The following is a 21,005-nucleotide window of genomic DNA, read 5'->3' on the forward strand; positions in this document are numbered from 1 at the left end:
CACGCAATATGATGCCCGTAACATTTTTCTCTCTAGGCTTAATACAAACTTCGGATATCATAGAATCTAATTTGAAAAGTAATTAATTTGTGATTGGCTACTAACAAAAAGTTTGGTGATTGATAGCATAAACGTGATAAAAACAATAATAAATACGTTCGTTATTATTTTATCGTTGTATCATACAAGTCGAAAATGTTTGACTTTAAGTAAATTTTCCTATACTGTTACAAAACAATTAAATCTATGCAATTTCTCTCCGTAATAATAAAAAGATATTACGAGATTACAATGAAAAGCTATAATCCATAATGGAAATTCGTTGCCGTAAATAAATTGATCGATTAAATAAAATAAAGAATTGATTCTCATGAAGAGTATTGCGAAACCGATAAACTCTGTACAATTGAAACGAGGCAAGCACGCAGGTGCATGTTTATGGATTTAGGTCAGGAATCGCCGTAGCTTCGACTAAAGCGAGCCAAAACGATAATCGTGCCAAGAAAAGTTCCTTCACGGCTGTAACTCGGGCAAAAGCAAAAAGAAGCAACAGGAAATAGCCGACAGCGCGCTTACAATTGCAGCAAATTAATAAATTATAACAGAAAAACGTTCAAGTATTAATTAAGATACACTTTTAAAAAGTTAATTAAGTTTACATCTTTATTTAAAGTAACAAAGATATAAACTACCACTTAAAAATTATGTATTAGCACTTAAACGTGAAAAACAGTATAATAAGTAGCAATTACTGTTAATGGTATTAAATGCTTAATCAGTTTTTAAATAAAAAGTTCACTTTAACTGAATCGCTTTAATCTCACATTTTAACTTTCTATATTTCAACTTATTTTCACTGAGTCACCAAAATTACGCTCTAATTAATCGCTGCTTTCTATCTCGCGCGTAATAATTTTTTAATATTTAATATTTACTAGTCGAGATTTTTTTCCAGTTTTACAATCACGCAAACAATATCTAAATAAAGCCATCACAAGTCTAAATCAAGGCAAGCAATTCCCGAGTGTAATGAAACATTATCAAGCCAGAGGCAAAACATATCGGACGAATGTTTGAAGAACTAAGAAAATAGAGTATTATACGGGCAAGCGAAATCACGACTCGGCCTCGTATTTTATACCATCGTTACGCGAAAACTCGCTGCCACTAACTATGCTCTAACTTTTTAACTGACAACTTATACCGGCAACAAACGCCAGCCACGTTAGAACGCACTTTATCTCGCAAACAGTTTCGCCGACCTGTCAACCGGCCTTTAACTCTTCGCTAACTATCCCCACGATCCTTGGCGACATCGTCTACGTTCTCCCATTTGATACTTGGCGCTCCTCCACTTCCGTTTATATGTTCCTAATATACCACGAGTACTATATGCCCACGTGACGTTCGTTAAACCGTACGTTACAGTAACTTTTCAAGGAAAGTTTTAACTCTATTTTCTATCTTAACACTAATGATGGTATATTAAATTTCAGCAGGAATTAAAATAAAAGCAAACATAAATATATAAATAAAGAGTTATTAAATTAAATTTCAGTTCATTAGTCCGCTCCAACCTCTCCTTTTTTAACGTAACAGTGCGTATTAATTTTTTCCTTTTTATATATCTATATTAAATCTAAATCTTAAAGCGAAAAATTTGATAATTTGCAAAACGTAATGCCAGCTGCCGTAAAAATGTTATGCTTCCTATGTAATGGAAATTTAACCACGCAAACAACGCAACGACAATGTAAAAATATTTCTCAGTAGTCCAGTCTCTAACCAACCTCATCGTGATCTTCCCGATGAAGGGCTAAGTTTCTTGGAAAGGCAGGCACACTGCTGACGGTCAAGCCCTTCAAGTCCTTCAACTCCTTCAATGCACCGAGCGCGTTTAAGTTGTCCTTCAGGGATGCTAGATTGAAGTTAATCCCCTGCTCTTTGAAATTGAGATGCCTGTTGAGTACGGTTTTGCCTAACGCGCTCGCCAGCAGACTGCTATACAGCTCGTTGCGTAGGATAAATTTTCTTTCGGCACTGCTGTCGTCCTTGCTCGACACATCGTTAGAGGAATCGGAGTCCACCTCGACGGAAGAGTTCGAGACGACACTCATCGTGGACATTTTAGCCGTTCTCGTTACACTGTTTCGACGCAGTGAAAAATATCTTTCTGGCTTTCTCAAAACACACGAAAAGTATCCCTTTTCTTTGGTCTCCAGCGAATCTCGCTTTTCGCCTCTCTCTCTCTCTCTCTCTCTCTCTATTTCAACGAAAGTGAGTTTCAAAATCGTAAGGACCTAGTAAAATACCTGTACATGTGTTCCTTGTATATGTATATAGGAATATATAATTAAATAGGTTCTTAAATTGTGTATATATATATATATATATTTATTTGTTTATTTATTTATATATATTCCGTAAACCTTCTATTTATTTATTTAGTTACTTCGTACTCGGTTAAGAGGATAAAAACACCGCGCGATGCGCGCGGTCTGTGAAATTGCTTCAAGAGCCCACGTGGCACATTAATGTACGGTTAAAAACTGCTTAAAGAGCTACAAGGTCAGCTTCCGAAGTCGAGCGTGTCCATACGCAGATTCCATGCTGTCTCAAAAGAAAAAAAGGAATTCCCTTCCACGCACCGTGGTTCTGTGCGTGGGGTAGGATATAGGGAAAATGTGTCTCCCCTCGATCGCGACGGGTCTCTCGTCTTCGTACGCGCCTTGAGTCTCCTGTTTTTATTGCCTGTTGGCGTAATCGGACGCCATAAGACACAAGTACGTTGCTTATTTATTTCACCTTCTCCCTCTCTCGGCAGAGAAGGCGCTCTTCGCTGTTGTACAATTAATCTCTAATGGTATTATTATACTATCACTATGATTGTTAGCGGACTAGTATCGAAGACTAAAGCGCTCCTTATTCTCTCCACCTGCTCTCCACCGCTTCGATCACACTCTCTTATAATCTCGAACGCAGTCGTAATCAATACGGCCGAGGAGGAGGTTTTCGTTTCCTTAGTGTATCTAAATTTATATTATTAGTGCGCGCCGCGTGCTTCGTGACCGGCGCGAATTCGAAGGAAAAAGGACCGCGTTGCATTTAGGAACTTTTGCGCGCGCAGCTCATTACGCATGGCCGCGGGCTTTCTAATTGGCTGGTTAATTAGCGCGGGAGGCTCCATTCTCGTCGTAGACACGAGGTTTCGACATGCGTCATCTCGATTTTCTCTTCTTTCCTTCTTCCCCTCTCTCTTTCCGCCTCCCTTACTTCCCACTAATTGTCGCTCCCTTAATTTTCTAATCTTTGGGCTAAAACACGTGAAAAATAGGAACTTTGGTTGATCATCTGGGATCTCTCCCGTTTTCATGACATTAACATCGATGCTGTTTCCTCTTCGTTAAGATTTGTCCCTCAATGAGAACATGCAGCATCCTCCCCAAACTCGCCTTCCTCCACCTGGTCGGATCTCTCCGTCGCCAGGAAGAAGAGGAGGAAGAGGAAGCACTGAAAGGAGCAGAAACATCTTCCTCGATGGCGCGAAGTGGCATCGAGTAACATCCCCTTAAGCCTCCGTTATTTCCGGCGGCGTCATCGTGATGTATTCGTGGAACTCGTTCAGGAGGCCGCACGGCCCCCCTCTCTTCATCATCGGCGTGAATGACGCGACTGTCGTCGAGCCGAGGGTAGCCGATGGGCACCGGCGAGCCTTGGCTTAGGCCCGATTCAACGGGCCCTACAGGGCCCCTCGTAAATCGCTGACGACGTTCGACTCGCTCACGTCGCTCGCTAGAATAGTAGTGGGGGTAAACGTTCGGTCAGTCGTGCTCGAGCCTTGGTAGAGCGCGGATAATTTCTTCTTCCACGTTGCACGTACGTGTTTTCTTACTTTATTAGACGTACGACGAGTGGCCTCGCGATGACCGCGCGACGTACACTCGTCGGTAACCGTTCGTTTCCTTCCGCTTTTGCGGAACCGCGCGCTGACTCGAGAAGGGGGTCGGCCTCTCGAATCCCAGTTTCTTATGTGAGCGCGACCGCGCGACTGGTTGATGCAGTCCGCGGCGGAGCATAAGGAAGCGGAAGCTCGGCGCTCTCTTTCTCCGTCCTTCTCTCCCTTTCTATCCTTCCTCCTCCTACCGCCGTCTCCTTCCTCCTCGGTCTCTCTTTCTCGCACTTGAGGCCAAGAAAGGCGCGCACGCTTCGCCGTGGCCGCCGGCGTCGTCGACGTCGTCGTCGTCGTAGTCGTCGTCGTCGTCGTCGTAGTAGCCTCCGTCTTTTACTTCCTTTTCCTCTCTCTACCCCTCTGCCTTCACACTCCCACTTACCCTCTTTGTCTGTCTTACCCTCCTCTGCCTGCCCGCTCGCTCGCGCTCTCTCTCTCTCTCTCTCTCTCTCCGTCAGTCTCGCGGACGCGCGGCGCCGCGGCGCGGTAAGAAGTGGTAGATGGAAGTAAGAAGGAGAAAGAAACAGAGGAATAAGAAAAAGAAAGAAAGTACGAGAGACAGAGAGAATCTCGAAGGTGGAAGCGGAGAGTAAAGTTGCGGAGAGAAGGGAGCACGGGGGTAGGAGCGAAAAGGGGGTAGGGAGACGTAGCCCGCGAAGAAACAGATAAATATAGATATTTTTCCTTCGGCCGGCCACCTGAGGAGGGGGTGCAAGTAAGAGGGTGATGGAGACGGTCCGAAGGGTGGGAGTGAAGGCGGCAAGGAAGTAGAAGGGGGTGGGGGGGAGTGTGTTGCACGCTCGCTTCCCGCCCCCCAACCGAATTGGAAAAATGGAAATAATAAGAGTCGCCTCCTAGGGGGTTGCATGGCGCGCTGCACAAGAGTTTGGAGTCGGGGGCGAGAACGTCGGGATGGCGAGAGAGGTACGGCGGTGGAAGTGGGTGGATGGGGTGGTAGGAATTGTGCGCAGTGCAGCATGCGCTCTGACGACCAGAAAGCACACATCCAGGAATCGATGTGTGCGAGTGTCACGTGTGCTCGAAGCAGGGGGAGGGGGCAGAAGTAGGGGCGGTTTGGAAGATCGCGGCAATGCTGTGTGTACACTTGCGTGTCTGTGTGCGTATGCGGCGAAGAATACTTTGACGAGTGTGTCAAAAGCGACATGGCTACCATTAAGCGCAAACATTCCGGACGTTCCATGCATAAGTTAAACACCCTCGAGAAAGATATAGGATTAAACAAACTGCACTTAATTAATGTACATATAGCAGTTTTTTCTTGTGATTATTTATCTCTGAAAGGAACGTGAAAAAACTACATGAAAAGAATCTTTGTAACAATATAATCGTATTAATTTCAACAATGATAATTCGAATAATTATAATACTTTCTCTCGTTCAAGTTGTATCATTCGGAAAAAAAAAAACAAGGAGAAAACAATATAATTCCATTCGATTAATTTAATCTCGCGCATATTGAAAAAGTTTGTCAAAGAGAGATGTCGTAACGAAGATAAGTTCAGTAAAACATCAGATAATAGTCTGATCACTTTCAATGGGTCTCGAGTTATACACGCTCGTTACGATCGATCGACGTAAAAGATTCAGACTAGGCAGCCCAGAGCACGGAATAATCGGCGCCACAAATATACCGCAACCTCGTTTTACGAGAAAGTTTGCAAAGTAACTGACAATGGGTGGGCCGACCATAAGCGCAGGTATAGTGACACTCTTCTTCTCGAGTGGTATCAACTTTTTCGGGTTAACTTGATACACATGCGGAAGAACATCCGAAAAAGAAGGAGAGAGCGAGAAAACGTGACTCTCCGACGCTCTCAGAGATTCGGTCTCTTCTTTAACAGAGAATATAATCGGGACGCAAAAGCACCGGCAGCACAAGCAGGCGGAAAGAGAGTGCTGCTTCTAATGCCTCTAACGGTGCATCCCTAATTACCATTATACTATTGGTATGCAGATATCCTCGCACTATTGGAGAACCCTTTCTTCCTTTCGTCCTAAATAGCCCGATGAAGGTGCCGAGCGCCACCCTTTCCCCATTGCGGTGTGCCATTCCACGTACAATATTATTTGTGTTTTGGTTTTTCGGGGCGGAACGGGCTGAGAAAAGAGTTTCACCGGTGCTGCACAATCGCTCGTGCTTAGAAAGCTCGCCTCTCTGTCTTCGATTTCTCATGCTTCCTTGGCATCTTATCCTCCGAAAAACGGTCGTTCCTCCTATTCACATCTCCTGTACTTGGAGAGCATTATTCGTTATTATGCTCATCAGGCATGCAAATGTGTGTCTGCCATTCGCGTGAGAAGTCACCCTATGAAGCACTCGAAATGACACAACCCTTGCTTTCTCTATATCTTCCGTTCAGATTCTATTATTACTCATGAGGCAAAGTACGCTCTATTACTTCAATATGATTACAGTTTGAGGAACTGTAGTTTGAAAACTTTGTATCGTCGATTTGCTTATTAGAATACAGCACGACCGAATGGTCCGTTTTTAAGCTGTGTGATATAGATCGAAATTATAGCGCTGAAAAGATTTAGCATATTTCTAAACGACACGTAAACACGCTAATTCTCACAAAACACACGCAATTAAGAATTCGACAAGAAAAGCGGTTTATATTAAACCAGTAATGCGACTGCATTCTCTCTGCTCGAGGGACAACGTGCTTCGCGATAGACATGAAGGAATGAAGTTACGAGAAAGCTGCGAAGAGAAGAGGGCAACGAAAATTAAAGAAGCGCTAAGCTGGGCGCTAAACCGAAGAACCACTTGTTGAGCAGCTTGTGGTGGCAGCACGCCGGTTAGAGGAAGATCGGAGCGACTCGGAAGCGAAAGTAGAGAAGGGAAAGGGACTCTGGATGCGACGGGTTGGCGGGAGGGAGGTGGGGTTGGGTGTACGGATATGCAGATGAGGGGCGGCCGCCCCCGTGTAACTAACTTCTAACTTTCGCGTAACGGCCGGCGGCAGTGGCGGCCTTCCGCCAGTTTTACACCGACAGCTCTCGCGCGACGAGTTTTCGCGTCTCTTCTCCCCGCGTTTCCCTCATCCATAGAAAATTAGATCCCCGAGCACTGAGTAGCCCACCAATCTCAATCTCTCAACCCTTGACTCTTTAGCTGACGTTTCGTTTCAATCTTGAAAACTTCCAAAGAATCCTCGGAGTATGGTTATTGTAGAACATTATCCATTTTTAAGGAACAATTTTTACTTCGCAGATATAGAAACATGAGTAGATGAATAGAAGTGTGAAATAATGATTTTAAAATTGCTATTTTAATTCGTAGAATATACTTATTTAATAGAATAATAGAACTTATTTAATAGAATAATTTATAATGTATACGATAATCGACGTGAAAAGTAGTAACATGTTTTACTACAGTAGTATTTTTTTTTACATCATTAATGACGCGCGTTAAAAAAAGTAATATTTTATAATTCCGATTATAATAATACTTGATAAATGGAACAAAAACGTAAAAAATATCACGATTAATCGTAACGTGGATTTATATATTCGTCCGTCGCCGATACCTATATATATTAACATAAGATTTTAAGAATATACTTTTAACTATAAGATAATAGGATGAGATAATATCCCTATCGATAGAATATCTTTTAATTAAATTAATTAATTAATTAATATATAAAAATATAAATTTCCGTTCTTTTTTCTGCTCTCTATAGATATTTGAAAGAAGATTGTGGTGTGTGGAAGAAATTGCAGAAACCATATTTTAAAAAATTCTCAATTAATGTCACTTTACGACGTAACGCGGCCGAAATACGCCTTCCTCATCTCAGGAATAGAGAGAAGAAAACCGCAGGACAACGGAGCACCGCAGTACTTTTCCATCTCTGGACGTTTTTCCGTTCACCGGCCCGTCGAAAAAAGCCAAAGAGAAGGATGCCTGGCGCCGGGACGCCGGCGACGACGAGTCTCGACCCAGATATCGCGTCGTCGTCTTCGTCGTCGTCGTCGTCGTCGTCGTCTACGAGGGTGGAAAGACGACGTCGTCTCCTCCGCGGCACCCCCGTTTTCTTTTCTTATTTTTCTCTTTTGCTCTCCCATCTCGAACAAACCCTCCCTCCAACAGATCCCGGTTGAGGTAGGTTTTTCCACCCTTCCCATCTAGCGTTGCCCTACGAGCATCGGTTTCACGCACACATCGAACACCGCTTCTGTCCAGCCGCAACGTCTACGATCCTCATAAGGATCCCCGCGCAACTTCCGTGACGAACGAGTACGCTCATCTTACGAGTCACTTGTGAATCGTTCCTATTTTTAAGTTAACGCGAACGAAAAGCGATATGAATGCAAACGAAAATTTGATTTATTATGGATATTCAGATATTACGTCTGTATATAAATTTTTATTATAATAGCATTCAAATACTACGACTATCACCTTATTTTTTCCTTTAAAGAGAAGAAAAACTATTCGAAATTTTATTTACTGTTTTAATATATTATTTATTAAAATACTTAAATTTGTATCTAATAAATAATTTTGTTATGTTAAAGGAGGGATGATGTCAACAATTATTTTGTTGTAAATTTTGACAACTTAGAATGCTATAAAGCATCATAATAACAATTTATTTTAAATCGATAAAATTAAATATTTTCCAAAGGAAACTCGCCATTTTTCATATTTAAAATTTTTCTGACACAATTAACACAATCGCAAGTGCGAAAACAATGCGTTGTCATTCGGTGTGAACGTTGCCTTAAGACGCTACCTTTGCACGGTCCACATCATTATTACTGGTGTAGGCTGCACACGCATAAAATAATAAATTAAGTCGTCTGATATGATCGGGAAGTAGCGCGATTGGTCGCTGCTGCCGGGACCCTCCTTTATTTTTTTATCGTACTACTGGAATCTCCGTTATGCCGGCCATAAAGGCTCTTACGGTACGGCCATTTTGAATTATTAATGGCTATACACGATATTATGCATCGTGTTGTAAGTAGAAGTTAAGTTAGCAATCAAGTACGATATCATTTAAAAAATAATGGCACCTGTTTTCGTATTATAATCCTAGCTATGATAATATTGCAAATCCATATTAAACACATGTTTGATATCACATTACGTGTGAAAATTGCTCTATAATTGCAATCTTGCAGTCAAGTCTCAATAACGAAACAATTATCAATAATATAATTGCTTATGATATTTAAAGCAATGTCTGGTATTACAAGATTATAAAAAGTCAAAGAAAGTCGCTTATTAAAATCATAAAATTAAAAAAATTATTCATGCAACTCAAACGATATTATATTAAAGATTGAACGATCACATTTGGTTTTGAGTAAAAGTGGAATGATTAATTTTGTGATTCTGAAAAAATATGCGAACAAATCAACATAATAAGATACATCCGAAAAATTCTTAAGACTCAAACGATTCAAGTCAGATCAGTTGTACTCATTGAAACTTTGTCCGACATTTAAGAGTGTTTAATGATATCGCTCTAGTACGCGACTATGCGAAGAAATCGTCAAAAACTATCGACATCCGAAGATCATACGCCGGTATAAGCCATGACAAAGAACTTGATCCTCGAGATTTGGACGCTGTGATGGGATCCTAAGTAAACGCCGAGAATCGGGATGCGTATCAGTTTATGTAGGCTAAATTGTTTAAGGGTCGGTGTGTCCTTAAGCTAAGGCAAAAGGTTGTCTGGGGCGGCGTCTAGCCGTGTCTATCGATTATCCCCCGTCCTTGTCTGTCCCCTCCGATCTTACCGTCCCTCTTCCACCGCCCCACCTTGTCCACCGTCTATACCTATACATCTCCATTCTTTCTCCTCTGCTTTTCCAACATGTCCTTCTCTTTTTCCCTCTTCATCTATCTATATTTCTCTCTTTTTTCCTCTTTCCGTAGGCATCCCTACTCCCTCGAATCGCCATCCACGTCCTCGGTGCTCCTGACCTGTCGCAAACCACCTACGCGTTTACGCACGCCACTTGGTCCCTTCTTATGACGGCGACACACTCGATCAGGAGTCTCAGCTATGAAAGGTGACCCCAAACTGTCAGTGTTTATCGTTAATTCTGTAGTTATAGCTAATAAACTCTTTATAAAAAAAAAACACAGCTCGCTATAATTGTAATAAATTGTCAAATGTATTATTAGATATATTATGCCGTTAAATTAATCTCTCTCTCTCTCTCTCTCTCTCTCTCTCTATATATATATATATATATATATATATATATATATCTCAAGACAAAATAAGAATATCGAAATTTATAAAAGAGTAAATTTTAGTTTTGAAAAGATATCAATATGAAAACTTCCTTCTTTTAAAATTTACGATATCCTCATTTTACGTTGATTTATGAGATACCTCTATAATAAATCTCCAGCAGTAATATAACAATATATTGTAATATATAATAATTGTATATTAAACATATTAATATAATATTAAATATAATTAAATATATAATTTATTTAATATTAAAAATACAATATTATATATTGTATATAGATATTGCGAGACACACATTTCAAGAGTTAAACATTATATAATCCAAGAATATTGACAGATTGTCAATATGGAGAATATTGATGAGGCCGTCAACCCGCTGGCCACGCTACATATCATGATCTCAATAAATAAGGCTAGATTTCGATTCAGATGCCGATGTCGTCAAGAGTTGTCAAGTTTCCGAAAATTGTCAGCCTGAGATAGTAAAATTGCTATAAGTGTATATTAGATCAAATTAATGCAAGAAGTGAATATTATGTAAAAAAATTAAGATAAAATTATATATTGTAAGTTGTAGTACATAACAAAATGCATCATGCATCCAATTGTTGGTGTATTTTGAAACGGTTAGAGCCGCGCTTCACTGCTGACTACTTGAGATTTTATTCATCGCGTAATGTGTCACGAGTCGTTTGCAATGTATCGCAAAAGACATCGTGAAACGGAAAACGCAACGTAAGAATGAGATGGCACGCAAGGCATATAAAGCAGAGCATATTTCATGTGTCGCTATAAAAAGTATACTACAAAAGGGAATAGTGAATCTTTTTAACAAAATTTAAAGCACGATTACAAAATTTTATAAAAATTGTGAAAACATGACGCGATATTTCTCTTCTTCCACCTAGTTGTATCACTTCATCTATCGTGTTATTTTAATCAGTAAAGATTGTATTAAAGATTACGATATATTGCATCTTTGCAATAACAATAAAAACAGCGCGTGTTCAATGAAAAGCGTGATAAACAGAGAAAAAAAGTTTTCATTATTATAACTACAATCATGTATCATTTCGGAACTCCGCGTCAATTGTACATTATTGAGAAAATAAGTTTTCCATATTTATTCAAAAATTAAATGAATTATATCGCAATATAGCAAGAATATTAAATAAAATATTTAAAAAAAATTCTATCAAAGTACTGCTACTTACTTGATTAAAATGTCAAAACAAAACAAAATCTATATATCAAATTATTCATCTAACGTCATACAGAATTAATTGAATCTCCATGTAGATCTATTACCATATTATGTCGTATTAAAATTTGTATTCGAAAACAAAATTGCGTGTCTAAAGCAGAAACAAGGGAGATCACCTGTAACAAATTTTGAGGGTCAAACGTGCGTATTAGGGATGTATCAGCGGGTGTTCCAAGTGGCAATTGGCGAGATACATACGCGCGCGTGTGTGACGGACAGGTCGTGACCTAGGCCGTCTTGAAGGGCAGACATTTTTTAATCGATAACCAGCCCTCTCCCCCTCCTCCCCTACCCCGCGACGACCGACACCCCCGAAGGCAGCAGAGGGTGATGAGGTCGCTGACTAAAGGGGAGACCGAAGGGGGTGAAGAGGAAAGAGAGAAAGAGAGAGAAAGAGAGACCGCGCGACGATCGTGGAGGCGTACAGACGCCGCCGTACTTCGGTGCTCTCATACCACCAGCCTAAATAAAGGCCCATCCCTTAAAGCGGATCGGCTCGAAAACATTGTTAAAGGGGATGGAGCGCCGAAAGTGATCTTGGATAGGTGAAACGGATAAGATTAGCAAAATACGCCGGTCGCGCCGATTAATCACGATAATGGGATATCGTTAATAATAGCGCTGAGACAGAGAAGATTCTTTACGATGCGAAGACACAGTTTTACCGGGATTAAACATGACGAAATCATGAAAATGTGCAAGTGGGTTGCATCAAATATTCAGTGTACGATTAATCATTCGCGAATTGCAGTGAAAAATAAGAATTTCTATATGTCATATGTTTACCTACATATGAGAAAAAGCATTGAGGAATTAAATATCGGTGCAGTAGTGCGGTAAGTTAGACATGCGATAAATGTCGCAGCTGTTCAAAGTTGCACAAAGTAATTTTAAATAATCAAGACAATTAATATTTTCTGGCGACGCTGAAGTCGTTGGCAATTTAATCAAACTTCATATACAGTCTTTAAAATCTCGTTCTAAACTTGCAATATTTTAATACGCGCGTGGCACGAATGATCACGTTCCATTCGATAATTCGAGCTCATTGAAGCTTTCGAAGAATCATCGGCATTCTCCCGCATAATCTCGCCCCTTCGAACGTGTCGTGAGTTTCGTCCAGTTACGTCAGACTATGTAATAACAAAATGGAAGGAAAAAAAGGAAGGAGAGAAAAAAAAGCAATAAAGGAGCGAGCATGGAGAACTCGGGACGAAACGGCAAAATATTGTTTTTCCATTCTTCTCGCGGGCGACGATGGCGAGACGAGGTGCGAGCAGTGTTTTCAGAAAAAATACATCACCCCTGGTCGCCACCCCCGCCCGCGGCATGTCGATCTGTATTTTTTCCACCCCTGTCCTCCCCCCTCCCGCATCGCGTTATATCTTGCTCCCTACGGCAAACGCAGGGCTTGCAAATTTCGAAACGAAAACATCGGCCGAAAGTAAAACCAAACTTGTTTTGCGCCTTTTTGCAGTTGCAAAACAAGGCAGGTGTAAAACTACAATAAAAACTCTGGTGTAGGGATGGAAAATAACGTTTCATCAATCACATCGCTATTTCTCTGTTTGTTATATTGCAGTCTAAAAATTTATCACTAAATCTGAACCGACATCAATGCTGATTATTTGCCACTATTAAATGTTCTACCCTCAATCAAACTATTTCGATTTTATTGTATGTAAATTTAACTTTACGATCTACTCAATTAAAATATTGTATAGTTATCGAATAATATAAATGCTAAATTAAAAAAAAAAATATATATATATATATATAAACGTAATATAAATTAAGTAGTAGTATTAGAAATTTTTGTTCTCTCCCTCCAATCCAGTAATATATCGCTATTACTATTAAAATATATCGCGCCTATTTTTTCAAAGGCATAAAAACATAATTTTCAGAATTACTTTTCGAGAGAAAAGTTTGTAATAAACTTTTCTCGATGTGGAAAATTCCGAATTTCAGATCTCTACACTTTACACGAAACAATTTACAAATAATTCACGTAAAACGTACAGACCGAGTTTTAATCGATAACTTCTCTCTCTGACACTCACGTTTCTGTTATGTCAAATTATATAGGGATGAGAAACAGCGTTTGCGAGAGAATAGTTGGTAAATTCTGCAAATGGATTTTAATACATTAACGCGTCTTCAGAATAGATTCTTTCAACTAGAGAACGATAAGCGCATTTTAGAAAAAGAACTGAGACACTACAACGATTAATGACTGTGATTTCACTATTTCTGGCGACAGTAACACTGCGCTATGCTACGACATTGTCGATTTACGGCTTCGATACTAATTGCTCCTCCGTTAGTAATTAATACCTCTTTAATGATTCGGCGAACCGTGAAAGGAGCGAGCGAGCGAATGAGTGGGCACGGCCGATTCACCTGCAGTGCTTTATTTTACGATCGTCGGGATAATTTCTGCAACTTTTACACGGAGTATCCTGTTCGAGACAATTGGCGGCCGCGATCGAAGTCGCGCTTGAAAAGCGCGCTGCCGCTAATTACGATGAAACGGCGAGAAGCGTCAACGTCTCGTTAGCGCAGATTTTGTTAATAGCGGCGTGCAACGGTGCGAGGTTCACCTGTTGCGTAAACATGGTAACACTAGGTGTCCTGGAATTCTAAACGAGTAACCTCAGGAACGTCCGATAAAACGCGTCACCGAACGCATTTCTCCCTCCACTGTAGTGAATTAAACTAATGAACGAATAAGCGAATAACAAATGTAACCGACCTTTTTGTCTGCGGTTATAATAAATTGTACTAAAATAATGTGAAACAAAGAAAGGAAAAGAACTGATATTTCGACAGGCCTGTATGTTGCGTTTATCACCGAGTATAAATTTTGCAAAATAATCAATATCGTGGCGCGTCGAATGAATCAGAGACTTGCAATTCGAGGCACGCACTCGCGCATTAATCCTGATAACGCCCGTTTTGGCAACGCCAGTGGAGATGCGGCAGCGTTTAAACACGATCATATATCACACCTGGATATTATTTTTATTTTCGGGCGGAAAAAAATTATCTCTGTCATCCTTTGCAACCTGTTGCAGCGCAAACGCTACAAGGGGGAAAACAAGCGTTCGGATTGTCAAATAAAAGTAATTGAGAGAGTGCGTCGAAACGGTCCGCGGATCGCGCAGCCAGTCGTTGTTTTTCTGGATAAAAAAAAGAGGAGAGAAAAAAACGAGAGAGAGAATATTAAACGGTTACCTGTTGCGATCTGTTGACTGTACGAGCGAACGATCGGGTTTTAATCATGAAAAAGGTAAACAAATGCTTTTTTATGTTATATTACAATCACGAGCAACGGATCGAGGCTATACAAAACTGAGATTTTCTTAGAGAAACCGCACTGCAAAACCACTTCGGCGTGGTTCCTACCAATTTCGTTGTTAACATTCTCACAGCGTTCCCAAAATTTGTAAAATTTTCAAAACATCCTTTTCCAGCTCATCGTGTTTTTCAATCATAAATCGATTCTTGCAATCTGTTTTACTTTTTTTTTTTACAATCTATCAATTAAATCTGTTTATTTATTGCACCTGTATTTGTTCATCGTCGAACATACATTCGAAAATACATTGATCACACTTAAAATAAAAAGTAGGAAAAATAGATAAAATTCTAAGTTAACGTCACTAATATTAATACTAAAAGGTTGATTGAAAAAACAGAATCAAATTTGATTTCTGAGAGGTTCGTACATTACAGATTGAATGTGTGTTTGTTATACATTCCTCGTCTAACTACTACAATAGAGATGACGGAAAAATTCTATGAACGCGTGGAGAGATCTGTAAGATTTCGGCAAACCTTCTCAATAGTAAAACAGGTTCTCTCGCATTCGACCGTATGCGTTTTCCATGATAATCGAACGTCCTAACCGACGCGGTAACGTGTTCCCTCGGATGGTTCGGGCGAATATGAGGTCGTGCACCCCTCCGCGTTAGGGGTTGGTAATTCCAGACCGGGTAATTCCCTCCTTCGTACGTGCCAGGACCTCCCGAAGTTCCCTGTTTTATCCACCGCGGATAAGGGTTGGTTGACCGCCCAAAATCTCGGGGGTAAATTGGAACCTTCCGCATCGCGCGGCGGTAAAATTCGCTCCAAGGATCGACATAGGGGAAGGATACCGGGTACAAATTTTCAATCGCGCTGCACCGATAATCAGGAATAGTGAACTTTCGTTTCCTTATAATTTTTGTGACAATTTCAATTTATAAAATAAATGACTATTCTAGAAATCTTTAGACTTTAATAATATATATTTAGAAATGGATGTTGTTGCATCCATTTCTTTATTTTCAATATAAATCTGTCAATGTACGTAAATATTTTCACGCACCTACTCCTCACATAATTCATGGAAATTTTAGGATATACATATATTGTATAATATTATTATCGTTCTTTAAAAAAACTGAATAAATTAATAAAATAACTAAACTTCGTAATCAATCGTAACTTAGGAATTTTTTAAATATTATTTACATATTGTATTATTCATATGTAGGACGAAAAATGAATTATAATATTAATTACTGAACGCAAATTATTATAATAAATTATCAAAGAGACATATATTCTTTTTTAGACGTTTTTAAACTTTTTTAACGTTTATGCAACAACTTTTTCTTGAATTTTTTCTGAAAAATGTATACCCGTCATATTTTAAAAGGATATTTTATTTGAAGCACAGAGCTCATAAAGTTCATACGGTGAAGGTGATCGCAAAAATACAAGAAGTAATTTAAATAATGTTAAATATTTATAATATTACACATGCAACGTATTACATCGACATAAAAAATATTAACTTATATTTACATAGTATCTACATTATATTATAATGTTAAAATCCATCTTAGCACTTTTATTTAAAAAACAAATTGGAGTTATAGTAATTATTTACAAAATTACACAATCACCTATCTTCCATCGGAAATTTATTTTCACGATACTACACTAAAATTTCAGGATGCATAAAGTCATGTAAAATTTAATTAACATCTACCATAGAAAGACCGCGCTTATTAGAGCGGTAAATTTTTTCACATAAGCGTATACCGAGCGAAAAATTGGCAAAGCCTAAAACGTTTCCAAACAACAATATCCGGATACGTGCTAGAAAATTGTATCGCCGATATTATATAAATTTAAAAAGGATCAAAAAGAGGAATAGGATGTTTAGTATGTCGATGTTCCTCTTGTGTACAATACATAAACTCTTTATAGTATGAAATAACGTGATACATCCCTGAATTGCAAAACATTTTATATAATAAAACGATTACGACAGCTATATTTAAAAAAAATACTCGAAAAGAAAATATTTATTCCATATTAGTTGTGCCAATTGATATCCATTTGTAAATTTCTGATATTATCCTTGAAAATTAGACAGAGATACGTATTTTGCCTTCAAAAAATGCCTACAAATTCTAACTTACAGACGGCATTAAAATCTTTCTTTTTTTGCAATAATATTAAACGACGAGAGTAATCGTATATAAAAACTGCATATTTAATTTTCGCTAATAAATTAAGTTTTTGACCAATATTACGTGAAACTTTAATTACTATTTACTGCAAAAGACATTCGCATTCGATAATTTTATTGCTTACAAATAGAGGCTACGTTAATTAATTATCGTTTCGCAATCGTACCGAATCATGCAGAAAGTTACATATGCTATAATTACTATTTGTAAGAATATGCACGATTAGCTGGCGACCTTTTTTTTACGTAATAGGTAAAGATCTAAGTTGCAAGAATATGGAAAAGAAAAGGAGGCTGGTAGAAAAAGAAATTTCTTAATGAAAAATCATGTCACGCTTATCATGGTCAGGCCAGAGTGCACAGTTGCGTATAAATCGAATTAACATCTAAGTGAAGCTAAATTATCACGTATATCTCGTGTCTATCATAACACCGCGCTTTTTTCGCGAGCATTTGCCACGCTTCATAACCAAGAAAATCAATGAAAAATATTCACAAATAATCATAAAAACACGAAGACTCAGTCAAGAGAAACAGCGATTCCGCTTGCAGTCGTGTCGGTAATTACGCGAACCAATAATTATCACTTTGTTAAAAACACAAAAAGAGATATACGCAAAGATTCAAGATATCGATCAACCATCTTTAATTAGCAGTTACATATCTTTTCATTCTTTTAACATTAAAGGTGGCTAGAACACCAAAAAAGTAACGTCGATAAGAGGTTCAAAAGAAATCATGTTCTAAAATATATCTCTGAATCAATATATGTAGAGTCATTCGGGGTAAACGCGCGCATTGGGTAAGTGTGCGAATTGTTTATATCTTAACGGGAAGGGAAGATGGAAGTTAGTTACTTTCAGCCGAGTAATGACGCTCGCATGCCAGTTAAAATTAAACAGTAACTGGAACTCTATGCACAGTAGTCAAATAAATATACGCATAATTATAAAACAGCACGTAACATCGATAGATTTTTGATTGCTGGAAAAGTGTGTTACGTCAAATTAAGGAAGAAAAGATAGGTGTGTACATGTTTTATATTGTACATAGTATAATAACGTAAGTTTATATTGCGTAACAATATTTAAGGTTGTATTGGCTATTATTAGTACTAAGATTTAGTTCTTAAAAAAATTAACTTTGGGTCAAGTGTACGCATGCATATATCTACTTAGCTGCGTCTCTGGCCGCGTAAACTAACCTCAATGGTAATGATATCAGCATAACCTCAATCACATGTGCACACTTACCCTCAAAACTGTTCTAAATAATATTGATTCCGATTTTTTATATTTTAGTTACATTTTAGTTATAATAAAAAATGTTGATTTAAATATGATATACATTTGGTAAATATCTCTACCAAAATCTCTGCAAAAACTGTAACGTATATTATATTAAAGTTAATGCTCAAAAATAGCTTAAAAAATGTTGATTGCACACTTATCCTAAGTGCGTTTATTTACCCCGCAGTAATGCGCATGTTTACCCGCAATACGGGTCAAGTGGACGCATTCGTCTCTTTGGGATAATTTTTAATCTTGTAAAAATAGGAGAAAAATTGGGTATTGCAGCTATCTTAGATTGACATGAGAAGTGAGAAAAATACATACAGAAAATTCTTGCAAACTATATTAAAATGCATTTTTCAATAAAACAACATTTGCAATAGACAAAATAGATTTGTAAAATATATCAAAAATTTCTCCCGTGTTTCGGTAATCAATGAGTAATCATGTATTTGAAATTGAATTACGCTTAATCAGAAAACGGAAGCCATATGACAGCTATCGAATTAATATATTAAGATTTTATTGAACAATATTTCCGATTTTATATATTTGCAAGAATTTTTATTATATATTTTCTCGCTTGTGATATTAATCTGAAGATCCTTAACGAATGATCAGAAATCTTAAAGATGCACACACAGATTGGTAAGGATCTCTTATCCGAGATTTAATCGGATACGAAGTTATTCTCACAAAAAATTTCGGTCTACGCACGATTTCAGTGCATGCACGCGTCTTTAAGTCGCGCCAGCTTCCGGCTTCCGGTTTCCGGAAGAAGTGTTCTCCATTCGCTTTTCTCCCGCTTCCTCGCTCGCTCTCTCTCTCTCTTTATCCCTGTCTTCCCTCGTTTCTATCCAAGAATCTTCCCGGATGGAGACGCGCTCGCTGTCTCCCGGAGCACGCGGTAGGAGATTTAGGGGAGAATCGTACGATTAATGGATATCTCCCGCGGCATAAACGACTGTGGCGCGGCCTTTCCCGCTAAATTCAGAATCGAAGATCGAATGGCTGATAGGATCTATCGTGTCGTTGCCACTTGGACCCTCCGAAGAAGAACTTCCCGACTTTTTCAGACAAACACGAGTAAGCAACGGTGTAGCTCCATCGATTGACATTCGTGTGTGTAATGTTAATATTGCCGACTTTTTCTCGAAGTTTACGTGATAGTCAAGAAAACGTACGATAGATAAATGTCGAAGTGTAAAGTTTTGCCCTTTGCTACATTTACTTAAAAAAAAGTATGTCGATAAAATAAAGAATTTAAATAAAAATGACGATACGTATATAAAAGATAAGAGATACCTACATCGCACTACGTCCATTTTATAATTCGTTTCATCTTACATATGTCATATATGTTACAAACTATGAAAAGAATGGAAGCTCTCGTTATATCGAAGCTCGCACGAGACTTGAGATCACGAGAGCATCAAAGTGACAGACCCGTGGCAACTCCCCCCCCCCCCCCCCCCCCCCAATATTTTCGGTTTTTACAAGAGATCGTCGGACTCTTCGCCGACCAGGTCTCTTGGATTCCCTTCATCCCGCGCGAAACCCCGTTAAAAGGAGGCCGAACGAGCCGACGAGAGCTCAAAATTCCGCGGCGGTGCCTTTTGTCCCCGCGATGTGCTTCACCTTCTCTCTTTTTGCCAGCAGTCATCCTTTCTTCTTCGTCCTTCCTCCTCTCTTCTCTCTTTCTCTCCATTCCTTCATCCTCTCACTACCAGAATTGTCGACGAGAGGACGGAGGAAAACGCATAATTCCGATTCTCTCTCCTTCCCTCTTCTCTCTCTCTCTCTCTATCTATCCTACTTCGTCTTTCACGCTCATCTCGATCTACGTCGGAGCCAACGATCCGGAGTCTGGCCTCTCTCGTCTTCTCGCAAGATAACGGATCGTTGTTCTTCGTCGGTAGCGCGCGCTGATTCGTCTCACAGAGCGAGCCGCTGCAAGCATCAATCTCTCGTCAAAGCTTCTCTGCTAGTCGTAGAAATACCGATGCGAGAAGGAGGAAGGAGCCCACAATGCGTCCGCTCGTCCAACCGCAACGAGAAACCTCCTTTCGTCGCGTCGCGTCACAGTCGCGTCTCCTAGCATATAACGTCACATACTATTCTCTTCTCTCCCTTCATGATTGCTCGCTACAATCGGAAACTGCAAGACTGACAAGAACGACCGCTGGTCTTTCCGGTTAAAATAAATCGATGACTGTAAGCATTATCAGCTCTATTCTATAGCTATATAATTATATGTTTAAGGAAATAAGAAATGTGAATAAAATGGATTTCTCGCGAATGTACAAAACAGAAAAATACATAAAAATTAAAATAATATAATAGATATAGAATCCTGAATATTATTTTCATATATAATGTACAAAAAAATATACATACAAATATGTCCCTCGAAATATTTGTGATTTTACACTAAAATCTGTGATATACAATATCCTAAGAAGTAAAAAGTATAACAAGTTAACGTGGAAAAAATCATATGTAAATACAAGATAAACTAAATATAATTTTTCAAGAAGATATCTGTTAAAATAAAAGATTTTAACAATTGCATATTTTTAATTTTAGCTGCAGTATCACGCGAAATGTTAAAATGGAAATGTTTAATGACCAAGTAAGTAACGATGCGTCGAATACGATATCGGAGATAATTCAGTAATTTATCTCACAAATGATGCAACCACGAAATGTTTTTTGAGCTCCA

The sequence above is a fragment of the Cyphomyrmex costatus genome, unplaced genomic scaffold (assembly GCF_001594065.2).
Source record: "Cyphomyrmex costatus isolate MS0001 unplaced genomic scaffold, Ccosl1.0 scaffold75, whole genome shotgun sequence".
Lineage (NCBI taxonomy): Eukaryota > Metazoa > Arthropoda > Insecta > Hymenoptera > Formicidae > Cyphomyrmex > Cyphomyrmex costatus.